Source organism: Paramisgurnus dabryanus, chromosome 6, assembly GCF_030506205.2.
Source record: "Paramisgurnus dabryanus chromosome 6, PD_genome_1.1, whole genome shotgun sequence".
NCBI classification, from domain to species: Eukaryota; Metazoa; Chordata; class Actinopteri; order Cypriniformes; family Cobitidae; genus Paramisgurnus; species Paramisgurnus dabryanus.
The window spans coordinates 20,840,705-20,854,063 of record NC_133342.1 but is presented as its reverse complement, the minus strand read 5'-3'; the positions used below and the strand labels follow the sequence as shown (position 1 = coordinate 20,854,063).

Sequence of the window (13,359 nt, the reverse complement as noted above, 5' to 3'; positions counted from 1 at the left end):
TTTAGGCATCGTTAGTGTTTAGTGTGACCTCCGGTACTGGCTCTATCGGCCAAAACCGCATTGAAGAAGTTTCCAACCGTCGGGTCGTGGTCCTGTAGTTCGAGTGAAAACTACAAAAACTTGCTTTACGGCAGACCTACAATCCAATCAGAGCCAGCTTTGCTGCAGTATAGGCTAAATTATTTACGACCGTGGTAATGGACAATTCCACTTCCAACCTGTAGGGGGAGCAAAGAGCAAAAACTCTTTAGTGTTGCTTTAATGCAGTGTTTCTCAACCCTGGTCCTCAAGGACCCCCTTCCAGAATGTTTTAGATGTCTCCTTAATTAACACACCTGATTTAAATTATTAGCTTGTTAGGGAGACATTCTGGAAGGAGGCTGATGAGTTAGTTCAGGTGTTTTAAATTGGGAGACATCTAAAACTTTCTGGAAGGTGGTCCTTGAGGACCAGGGTTGAGAAACACTGCTTTAATGCATGAATCATGTAGTTAATCACAAATACCAGTCACTTTTATTCATACATTCAATTACATATGCAGCATCCACACTTCTACATTAAGTGCGTACATGATAACAGAATATCCTTATATTGGTGAACTATTTTTTAATCTAGAATATTTACTAATGCTGTTTCACAATGACCTTTTTTCTCAGTGTTTTATCTCATGGTTTTCCATGAGCAGCTGTAGCTCTCACAACCCCTATTTTCATACCACTCTGTACACGGATAACACTGAGTATAAACTGAGACAGCAATTATAAAAAATCAGCCATAAAATGACCCCTGTTTACAGATAATATTCTCACCTGCTGACAGAATATCAAGGGTTTATTTCAAACTGTTCCAGGTGGATTATATCTCATACTGGAATTAGATCCAATATAAGCTACACGTTAACACATGGCTTCTCAGTTTCTGAAAGCATGGTAAGTAAACATTTATACTTTTAAATGTACATAAATACATTTCGGATTTGTATAATGTAAAAATCCAATTCTGAAATTCTGCAGCAATATCATCAACTCGATTAGGCCTAATCAGATACGCTTGGCATAAGAACCAAATAACAACAGGACAAAGTTGTTGAACAAGAATAAACAGATTTGCATGAGTGAGATGCTTAATGCAGGTTTTGCACAACAGAGATCTTTTGTTTCATTTACTTGTATCACAATTCCACAGCATTTTCATCATGCCATGTTGAGTTTAACAGAAGAAACTTGTATAGTAGTAATTTTTGGGTGAGCTATCCCTTTATCATAATGGTACTTAATTGTAAATTATTACCAGATTTCATTTAAAGGTGTTGTTGTATGGCAGAAATGTTGACACCTAGCCTTAAGGTATTATTATTTCTTCCAAACTGGTTGCAGATGCTGTATTTTTTCAGATGTACACAACAAACAGAATTAAATATGTGCGTAGGCACCAAAGGTTATCATTTTCTCACGGTTTCGAAGTGCATTCAAATATATGCCAAATTCAATTTTCCGCATATTTTCCTTTCAGTAGTTTCAGGTGAACATGCTGATGTTACATTGTTAATGTAATTTGAATGAGATTATTAAGATTCTTCTCTTACAGTATATGCAAAGCAGGCAAGGGTGGTTTAGGCAGACAATGAAGAACAGGTTATACATTTGTCTCACCTTTTTGGTTTCTATTTCAAAATCTAAAGATTGCAAACTAGTTAAATTCTTTCTAGTTTCTTGTTAATTTCTTATCTTTATTTATTTAAATAACATACATTTGATCTGATGCTCCTAAATATTGCTCTATATTAAATTGAAATTCAACTAAACTCTTTATTGACAACATCTATATTGATAATAATACCAAATGATAGCAATAAGCCAGAATTTATTAATCTACCTCCTCATTATAATGATATTTATAGTGAACTCATGTGTTTAATTGAATAGCAGCACTTGTTGTAAGTTTTGGATGTCTCTATACAACTCATACAATAATAGAATATCAGTGGTGGCTTTGATATAATATATTTACCTAAAATATTGAAGAGGTTAATGATTCAAGCTTGAAAATACATATTTTATCCATATTGTCTAATATACTAAAATGTGCCTTGCTCATCTCAGGTGTATGGCTTGACGGATAGTATGCCACAACAAAAAGAAAAAGTGATTCAACATACAGGTATCCTTTTCCGAACAGGGGCTAAAACACAATAAATACATTTCATAAAGTCATTGTAAAAGCTACATTTTGGTACTTTGAAGTGATTGAGTCTTGCTGATGAGTTTTGGCTGAAAGATTTGAAGCAAAATGTTGGCATGTAAAAATCTAAACAGTTTATGAAAGGGAGAAATACAAGTCTGATGTCTGGCTTTCCATATAAAATGACAGTAACAGGGATATCTTATTTCAGGAGGTCACAACCAGCCCTCAGGTGACAAAATATAATCTACTGACACCTCTTGTTTTGGCTAGTTAGTCCGTCTAGCCTAAAAATCTGTTCATTTCCAGGCATAAAGGGAACAATGGTTTCTGTGTTATATGTTTAACAAGAGTTTATTATGGAATCCATCCAGGTGCTGAATCATAACAGGAAATGTGTCATGTAGAAGTAAAAAAACGATGGTTTGAAAAAGACCTTGTTGAAACATTACGGATGTCCTGGATTATCCAACATAATACAAGTGTCAGTGATATATTTACAGCAGTTTTAAGAGTCAATGTGGTTGATCAACAGGGAAAACATTATGCTACTACTAGATGATTTACCTTGTTTTTTTTTTAAAGTTCAAATATTTGTACTAAGAAAATGTGGAAATGATATTGTTTAACAAAGTCGTGACTGGCAAAGGCAGCATGTCATTGATTCTCATTGTATTGCATGAACACAATAGTAATAGATTATCTTGCTCTATGCAACTTGTCACGTGACGCCCTTTGGGAAATCTTGCCCCAGGACTCTTGGGAATTTTGCTACTGTATAATGTACATGCTATGTGACACGTAGCGAAAGTTACGAGAAAGAGAATCCTTTATAAATCCTTTGGACTCGCTGCCAAAGCTGCCATTAACATTTTATAAATGGTACACTTTCAGAAAAACTAACATTAGAAAGAATATGAATGAATGTATTAAACTGCTCCTAATTTTTTTATAGTCTAGTTTTTAAAAAAATTTGCTGGGCTATACTAACTAGGCCTACTGTGATTTATGAATGTTTCACTATCCTAGATATCTTATCTAAATACAGCCCCTTTAATATCTTTACACTCCTTTAAAGTTAACAACCCTTCAAATATTAAAAGCTATAATGATGAATACCTTGAATTCAGTTCAGACATGTTAAACATTTGATAGTTTTTATATCTAAAAATTTTAACAGTAACCCAGCATTTTTGTCATGTTAACCCATCAGTGTGTCCTGTCCAATACTGACCTTACCCTGGGTTAAAAACTTTTTACACTGTTGCATATGATTAGTTCCTACTCCATGTTTCCTTGTTGTATCTCTACACAGCAAGAGTGCTAGAGGATTACTATTATCATGTATTATCTCTTGCATCATACTGCTCATGCGTTGGGTCATTTGTGGTTTCTTATCATATCCAGATTTGAGTTCATGTCCTGACATTAGACATTTGACTTTTTGCATGTTTGGTCTCCATCAGATAAATTGTTACAAAAATAGCCTACAAATGACATGTGTTTTGCGAAGTGTTTTCTTAGACTTCATATTTTCCCAACAGTGTCAGCTTTGTTGGACTGCCCATTTGTATGCATTACTGCAATAAAAACATAATTTACATTTATTAATTTAGAATTAGCTTTTATTTAAATTAGAGAACGTTTTATATACTTTTTAAATTAAAGTCTTGTGAAATGTCCCCTTTAAAAATAAAAAGCTACAAAAGGTTCATTAACAGCGTTTTATGTTTAATTTACAATTAAGTGTCTTTAATTGTAAGTTCTGCATGCTACTACCATCATCATCATCATCATCATCATCATCTGTGCACAATACAATGCTGTAGCTCAGACTGCCACGTGAGTAAAAAGGACAGCACCCCCATGAATGATGCATTCATTGCCACGAGCCTGTCAAAACCACACTTTAATAATTTTAAAAGTATGTGTGACAAAACTACATGTGTTCACTTCTTTTCCGAAAGCGTATCGAAATTAGTCGTTTTAGAAAGCAACATATTTTCGCTGCCAACAATTTGATACAGTAGTTAAAAATCTGTTAAACCAGCTACTACAAGATATAGCACTGTGTGCGCTATATAACTGGCACAATAAAACATTTATAACGTTCACTAATGCGCAAAACGCGTCCATATATGTCACCTAGATAGTGAGCTGAGTAGAATTTGAGACACTTCAGACACTGTAGACCTCCCACTCAACAAAGATTGTGAGTGAGAAAGGGAGGGTGAATCCCAAACAAACACACGCAGCTTCAGCGGATCTGATATTAGTCTTCGTAATTTTTACAGAAAAGGCATGGACCACGGCCGGGGTAAAGAAAAATGCGGTCGATAACATTTTAACCCGAGGGTTTGGCGGCTGGTGGAGACAGGTAATGTGAATAACGCGGCTCAAATGGAAAATATTTGGACGTTTAACGTTATATGGGTTATGCCGGATGGTTGTTTTACCTCAGAGCTTCTGTTCATTCTGCGCTTGACAAACTAATTCAGCGGTGTGTAAACCATCTAATATATACACATATTAATGTTTTCAAACGATTAACACAAAAGTGTGTTTGTGAGTGAGTTTCTAGACCGTGTGGACTGTGTTAGTATAACGTTATATGTGGCTGGCTAGCTGGCAAATGGGCTGATGTGTTGTACAGGCCCACGAGCCCATTATGTTAATTCACATTTTCACTCCTATTACGCTATAAACTTATTCCAAGTCAGGTCTTTATTTAAACCTCAATTGAGACTTTAGGTTATGTGGTCTGCAGTGTGGAATTGTATTGGTGTTGTGGTGTTTAGTATCTTGAAAGATGTTCGTTAGTTTGTCTGTGTAAAGTATACGGGGACTGTAACCGTTAACGTTAGCTTGTTTTCGCTTTTCGCTCGTGATTTGTACATGCAAATATTTAGCCCCAGAGCATCGCACATTGACATGATCAGACAGCGTTTTATCGTATTCCCAGATTAAACATGATCATCTCTAACTGTATGTGCTATTGAATTTATGGTTTAATATCCGAACAGTCCGATACAGAGCAATGACCACCCTGTGGGTTTTTGTCTTAAACCCTTTTCACACAGAGATTAATTTAACGGGAAATGCGTCCGGGATTTATCCGGGATCGTTAGATTTTTTTCGGTCTATCAACAATGACTGATTGTCTTTAATCTTTGCGTGCATTCACACACCTGCCTTAAAGACACATGACGTATTTAAAGTCCGGCTTTTGGTCGTTTTTTTTCGCAGTGTCTAAAGTTTCGCTTATAGATGGTTTCAGCAGTAACAACAAAAACAAACGGGTTTTGTGGAACACACGTAACTTCAAAAACCCCAAAACTTAAAATGTATCACGTGGCTAGAGAGAGCAAACATTCCCATTTACAAAGATACCTGGATTGTAAAAATCAGTTGAGGATTGAAAAGGGTACGATATTTTAATATAAGAAATCAGAGGAAAAAGTTATTTATGGATATAAATGGAAGGTGTGTGACCGAAAATGCTGCTTATTTACATGTTTTTACTTGTTACTTTCTCATTTGATCAGATATTTGCATACAATTTTAACAGAAGGTAGAATTTTGTTAGTTCTTTCAAATCAAATCATGAACATTTACTGTTTTAGTCAGGTGGGGCATAAGACTTTAGTTTGAATGGGCATTGGACCCATGGTTACCATGGTTTTTAGAATGATGCCTGCAGTGGACGTTCTGACAGGACGTTCACTGTAGTTTATTACCAGAAACGTAATATTCAAAAATTTCCGCAATTTATTTAATTACAATCTCCTCCATAGATTAAGATTACCATGTTTCAGTACCAAGATAAAATATATATTTTTTGGTCCACCTACCTTTCATATAGTGTCCAGAGTTTAGTGGAAGCATACCGACCGGTTTAATGTGACACAAATTTTTTGCTGTGAACTAAAAACACATTCTGGTTGAAAGATCAAAATATCAAACGCATGCCCGCGATGTCAGCATTGCTATTATAGATGGTTTCAGCAGTAACAACATAAACAAACGGCTTTTGTGGAACACATGTAACTTCAGGTAAACTCTGCTGAGAATCAATAACAACAAAGTCCTTTTAGAGTAGGTTATTTCTGATAACAAGCAAAATAAACAAGTAGATTACTTTAGTTCATATTTCATAGCTAAAGAGTATAAAAAAAAACACGTACAAAAATATAACGTTGCTGTGTGAAATGTGTAATAAAATGTTGACTACCATCCGGCTGCCAAACTTCTCTTTACATAGTGGTGATTCATGATCGCCATCTCCCCTTGTCTTTAGGAAACCAAAACATTTATTATTTTTGACGAGGTATTTGTTTCAGAGTTAATTTTAGCCACTAGTAAGACCATTAAACAAACAGAAACTGGAATTCATGTTCCCGACCAGACGCGTAACGGCGACAATGCACATATAATTACTGCCTGAATTCTGCCTGAGCAGAAGGATAACTTCTTGTTGCAATGACACACGCTTTCTCACTACAGCACGCCCCTTACTTTCCGGAATACATTGACGTGTTACATTTGTCCTGAAATGAGTTTATCTCAGTATTCCCATATATGGCGCTGCGTCGTATTCACTCTCAGACTCTTGTCACAGTGTTTCCCACACATTGACTTTACTTGGACGCTGCTCAGTTATATTAACAAGTGCCCAAGTATATCTGGCATCAGATTTTGTCTTTTTTGTTTTTCTGTGATGATGACACTTTAATTAGGGTTGTTGCGGTTACAGTATTTTCCCACCGGTTAATCAGCATGTGACAAACCCGATGATACCGGTTTCACCGGGTGGGAGGGGCTTATAAATGCACTAAACAGATGTGCGCATTTTACTTTCACCTTTGAATTAGATGCAACTGTTGTTTAAATCCAGCTGATTAATATTGTGTGTAAAACCCGAGTCGATCGGAGAATGGCCGTGAGCGCTACCGCGGTAAAGCTCGCGTGCAGTTTCAGCGTGCCGACGGTTTCTATGGCAATAACAACGGGCTCTTTTCTATTATTATTAATAAACCATATCTTTTCTAAAATCTATTGCACTGAACGAGCAAAGCTCAAGCTGACTCAAGATTTACAAAACGCAAAGCTGTAATGTAAAGTCCCCTGTCACTGGGACAGCAAGTAGACTTTGAATCTGAAATAATGAGTGGATTTAGCTTTTTTTTTATCGGCAAGAGAGATATAGGAAGAGAGGCAGTTTTCCTACTTGTGCTCTATCTAATAGAAATAATAACCATTATAACACCAGTCACATTTATAATTTATAGACCTGCACTGTCTATCATTAATATACTATATTATTGTATTTAATAGAGTTTGATAAAAGCGGTCATCTAATTGCTTCATAACAGTTTTTATTTTTGCATAAAGTAATATCAAACTACATTTAATTTGTTGTGTTTCTTTTCTTTAAAATTGTATATCTACTACAATCAGTCACATAGGAAAAATTAAACTACATTTACATACTGTGAATCGTTTTTTAAAATCAAGAATCGTTTTTGAATCAAAAATCGATTTTGAATCGAATCTTGAGCCTAAAAATCGAATCAAATCGTGAAATTTTCTGAATCGTGCACCCCTAATGTTAGGTCCAGTTTATGCAATCGCAACGCATTTACTTAATGTGTTTGCGTTGGCATGGAGGTAAAATGCTGGCCATTTCTCAAATAAAAGGCTGCATCCTTTGGAGGTCGCATTTGTAGACTGCATACATCTTATTACAGAATATTAACAATTATAAACTTTACTATTATATTTAGTTAATCATAAATTGTTGTTATATGCTTATGACTTGCGAATGTAATGCTCAGTTAACTGAAATAAACTAGCCTCCATGCGACCCCCGGAGGCTGCAGCTTTCCGTTTAAGAAACGCCCACTGTCCTTATATCTGCCTAAAGTTAAGTTTCTGGCTAAACCTTTTCCAGTGCAAAGTGCATCCATTACAGTATATTCTGCCTTCTACTGCGTGTACTTCTTTTGTTTTGGTTTCAAATAATGTTCGTCTGAAATGCTTTGTTTGTTGATCAGTGTCAGCTGTGAAGCATCTCAACAGATTAAACCCTTACTCTGGGTTTACATGATTTAATGTCTGCATGTTCTTTCTGAAGAATAACAGTGGCGGTGGAATATGAGATGATAACCCATTGAACTTGTGACGGCGCTGTACATTTTGCACCTGACTGACTGTATTTTCGTTTGTCCAAAAGTGAATCCGAAAATCACGGCTTCCTTTTAAACCATAGTGCCTCAGTGATGTGAGGTGTGTTGGGCTTCACAGCGTTGCGCGGATCTGCTGGTTGCTGCGGCGCGGGTGTGCATAGGAAACTGACGTATCTGTTTGTTTTTTGAATCATGCATGGTACTGATGTCATACTCCGGTCTGCGCAGGTCAAAACGATGTCCAACACGGACCCAGTTTTTACTACCACAGGCGCTTGTAAACGCTAACCAGACATCTAAATGCCGCCATAACCACAAAAAAAAAACTAGTTTTCGTGATCCTTCTTTGATGCCACATTCGAGTACTCGAGCAATTGAATGCTTGTGCCCATCCCTAGTCTAGGTAGTTGTTTTTGGGATCATTGTATTACATGTATTATTTTTAATATCACTTTAAAAAATTGCTGGGTTGCTTTAAACCTTGGGTTGGGTATTGATTTAATTTTAGCGATTCCGGTTATGATTCTGCTTATTGAATCTGGTTCTTATCAATCCTCTTTCTGTTTTAAGTATTCTTGCCACATATAGGCTATGACCAGTAGGGTTGCAAAATTCTGGGTGTTTTTCCATGAGAATTTTGGGGAATATATGGGAATTAATGGGAAAAAAATTGGAATTTGAATAAATTGCAGAGTTGCCTATAACAGGGAACTTAAATGTAGTTAAAAAAAATCTTGCAGCATATTTTTTTTAAAACAACAAGATTTAATGAAGTTTCAGTCTAATTCCTACCCTGCACATTCCTCAGTCACATGCACAGCACACTGCTAACTGACTGGTCATTGAGGCCACACCCCATGCATGTACTTGCATTCTTCCATGTATTCACGTAAATTCCATAAATTTGTTTAAAACTTCCTTGTGCTGTGTGTAGGCTAGTGTGCATACTTATGCTTTTGTGTTACTAATAAATAATCAAAGTTGTTACAATTAAATCAGTCAAGACGTCATTTTTAATATTTTTATTACCTTGCATGCTTGTCTGCTATTGATCATACTAAATGTTTGTATATGATAAGGGGGTCACGATCGAAATTGAGTAGGGCTGCACGATGTGAGGAAAAGTTGCGATGTGCGGTGACCAGAGGTGGGTAGTAACGAATTACATTTACTTCGTTACATGTACTTGAGTAAATTTTTTGGGTAACTAGTAGGGATGGGCATTCGATTAAGTTTTCTTTGTCGATCGTCGGGAAAATTAACGATCGACTATCGATTAATCATTAATATTTTTATAATAAAATTTGTTATTTAACTTTTATACTTAAAAAATGCAATGAATACAAATATACAGCATGTTTTTCCTCGATGAGACCTTTATTACAAGATCAACTTGTGGCAGACAGTTAAACTATGTTTCAAACATATATGTGCGTGCATGTGCGGTGCTCTAAAGCAGCGGAACCTGCAGCTGCGAGCCAGCGTTCTTAAACAGAGACCTCATTATTTCCAAAATAAAAAAAAAAAACAGATTCATGTTTAACATTAAATTAAACAAAAAACATAATACTTAGATCTGAAAGGTTTTGTCAAAATGTAATTCAAAATTATTCAAGCCAGAAGAAAGTGCAAGATATTAGCCTTCCTAACATTAGGCTATAACAAATTAGGCTACTTAAAGCCTCGTGAAAAATAACTAACTTAAAGTAACTCGCATAAAACTTCTGCACCAGTCTACTGATTTTTTTTGAGAAATAAAAGCATTTTTTGGGGTTAGACGCGACCGCAACCCATGGTGACCGTCAGTCCAGCCGCCGCCGAAACACCCGCTCCGAGGAGACTGACCGGGATGCACAGGTACCTCAGCGCTAACTTGGCTTATTCCGCATACAGAGTATGTGTGAAACAGCGTGCGTTTTGTGAGCCCCATTCACCATTGTTTAATTATACTAACATAGTCTTTTAGTTTTTATTTGTTGTAAAACAACACAAATTTACTATGGTCTCCAACTCCACAATATACCATAACCATGGTATTTGTAGTAAAATTGCGGAAATACAAATCGTTTTAATCTGCCAAAAAAAAAAAAAAATCATTTTCACAATGATAAAATCATGGCTAATTTTCCTAAGGTAGTAATTACAAAATTATATATGTTTTAAAGACGGAGATGCGCACCTGTCAATCTATTACATAACAGAGCGAGGCCAGAGACAAACGTGCTCATAAACGGGAGTAATATGGAATAATGTGTGCATCTTTGAATAACTGTAAGTATACATTTCTTTTAAATATATTTTGTCATATAAAGTTTTGAGACATGGTCTAATAATGCTATTTTCACTTTAATTGCTTATTTAGACTTATTGTGCGGGTAACAGCGTTTTTGACGCATTTACCTCAGAGATTATTTTAGCAATATTGCTTTTTTCCGGTAATAATAATACAATTTATATTTCAATCCTGTTTCATTGTCTGTTTATTCATTTCATTATGCTGTTATGTTAATGTGAGGATATTTATTTGCCATATGAAACGTGCCGTTATATGAATACTTTTGTATAATATTCAAATATATGCGGAATAATGTGTGCGTCTTTGAATAACTGTATGAATACAGTTGCTTATTTTTGTCATAAAGTTTTGAGAAATAATAAAATTGTGAGGATTTATTTCCATATGAGACGCTTTTTGTCGTTGAATACTCTCGTTTATTATTTGGAAATCATATACATACATAGTAGGAAATATATAATGCGGAAGGGTAGACTTGCAAAGTTACTCTGCTTATTTTTATTTATGATATATGTGGAGATAAATAAAGCATTGCAAAACTGCTGATTTGATCCATTCAGATCCTGACCACCAGGATAGAGATTTTAAACATCCTTAATCCACATTTACTAGTCTGTCAAATAATATCTAAAATATATTGTTTTGTGGAAAAAAAATGATGCTTTGTTCTATTGTTTATGCGGAAAAGGGTTCACAGAAAGTGTCAATCACATGAACGTTTTATATGCAGAATAAGCGGTCAGCAGCGCACTGCAACGGGTGCTTGACGGATTTGCCGCACACATACGCAAACGCACTGCATAAGGAGTATTTGTGAAACAGGAGTTAGATAAAAAAATGCATTCAATTAATTGATAACAAATTAACGTGATCGACGAAATTCTTAACAATCAATCATCGATCGTCGATTAATTATGCCCATCCCTAACTAGTACTTTTAGAGTAAATTTAATGATGGGTACTTTTTACTCTTACTCAAGTACATTTCTAGTGAAAAAACTGTACTTTTACTTCGCTACATTCGGCGGCGTTACTGCGCTACTTTCAAATGGTAATAATTAATGAATATATATATTTTTTAAAGTTTATAGGGCGTGTTCGAAAGTTTCGCGAGACAGGCTGCGTCACCCTGTAGCGCGCCCGACCGCGCGTAGATGACAGGAGAAGCAGATGAGGGCGCGTGTGCATTGTGTGAGATATCAGAGGCAGATCATGCATGGCGGCTTCAAGTTCGGTCTATGTTTTCACTCCAAGAGGTCAAAAAGAATAGTTTCATAATGCGATGCATGCTTTGTTCAGTAAACGAGCTGACATCTCAGCGTACAGGAATTAAAGATCCAACCTGAAGTAAGTGTCACAGTATTGTCTATTTGAACACTATTAATGGTCATTTCACACACTGTCCCGAGTTTTTTTTGCCATATGCACTCTTGTGCAAGCGATGACAAAACCTAGTGTAAGTTAAACCATACAAACAGCACGTTCATCTGCACATTTCCGTGTAATTTCCCCACTGAACACCAAAATGTAAGGACGTTGTACACAAATCCTGACACCTAACTAATGTGTAGAAAATACATTCAAATAAACGGGATTGTATTTTATTTAAATCCTTCTAAAAGCATGAATGAATAAAAATAAAAGAATAAAGTTTGATTTTAAAGAAACATGTATTATATATTATAATAAATGTAGAGTTGATTTGCTCGTGTTTATGTTCAGTAATTGCACTTTAATGGCAATGAAAATAACCTATTCATATAAAAACATGATAACAAACAGACACACATGTCCTTTTTTGTTTACTGTTTGCATGTTTAAAGGCAGATGCTGACAAGTTTTTGTTGTGAACATGAAAATAAATACAGAGTTAACCGTCAAAAAACGTGTGTGTGTGTGTGTTTGAGATTTTTTCTCAAATGACACGTTATGTGATGTTAATGTCCCATTGCAGGACTGAGAAAGGCTGCTTTACTTGTATATAAGCAGAACAATGAGACTTTTAACTCTTTCACCGCCAGCGTTTTTTTTTTAAAAGTTGCCAGCCAGCGCCAGCGTTTTTCATGATTTTCACCAAAGTTGAATGCCAGTGTTTCCCCTACCATTATATAAGGGGGGCGCCCCGCCCTCCTTACAGCTCGACCCGCCCCCCTTGAAGGTCAAGTAAATTTGATTTGATTTTCTTTGAAGTGCCAGGGAACAAATTGTTATTTTATTAAACAAACTAAACAGCCCTCAAGTAATATGTTATTTATCTTATTTCCACGATGGCACGATTCTGTATGTGTTTGCGCGTTTACAATTATCCAATTGAGTACGCACATTTATATTTTACTGTTCGGCTTAATTTACTGCGCATGCTCTCTCTCTGTGCAGCGCGCGCCTCTCTCTCCCATAACTGGTGACGGTGTTTTCAAAGTCCGCCTCCGTATACTTTATTTTTTTGCGTAAACATCAACAGTCACGGATGTTACTGACAGAGAAGACGACTGCTCGAGTTTATCATGACTTTCCCACACACACGCGCGCATTCTCTCCCTCTCTCATGCTATATATGCTCGCGCCGCGCACGTGTTTTGTAGTAACTCTGTGTAACAGTAACATTGTATCCTGTCATATTTCTGAATTTGCGAATGACGCGAATCGGGCGGCGCCTTTCCCTTTGAACACGTCTTCGCGCAAGTTGAAAATATGCAG

The 13,359-nt window shown here is 36.1% G+C and overlaps 1 protein-coding gene across 5 annotated transcripts in view; it reads left to right on the top strand.

The window, feature by feature from the left end:
- Window positions 1-4,392: 4,392 nt before the first annotated feature.
- st3gal3b (ST3 beta-galactoside alpha-2,3-sialyltransferase 3b) overlaps window positions 4,393-13,359 on the top strand; it is a 70,961-nt gene continuing 61,994 nt past the window's right edge. For 2 of the 5 annotated variants that reach the window (XM_065276005.2, XM_065276003.2), the window contains exon 1: window positions 4,393-4,558. The gene's annotated coding sequence lies outside the window, so the exon portion shown is untranslated. The remainder of the gene's footprint in view (window positions 4,559-13,359) is intronic. The other 3 variants (XM_065276006.2, XM_065276004.2, XM_065276007.2) reach the window with 2 other exon arrangements.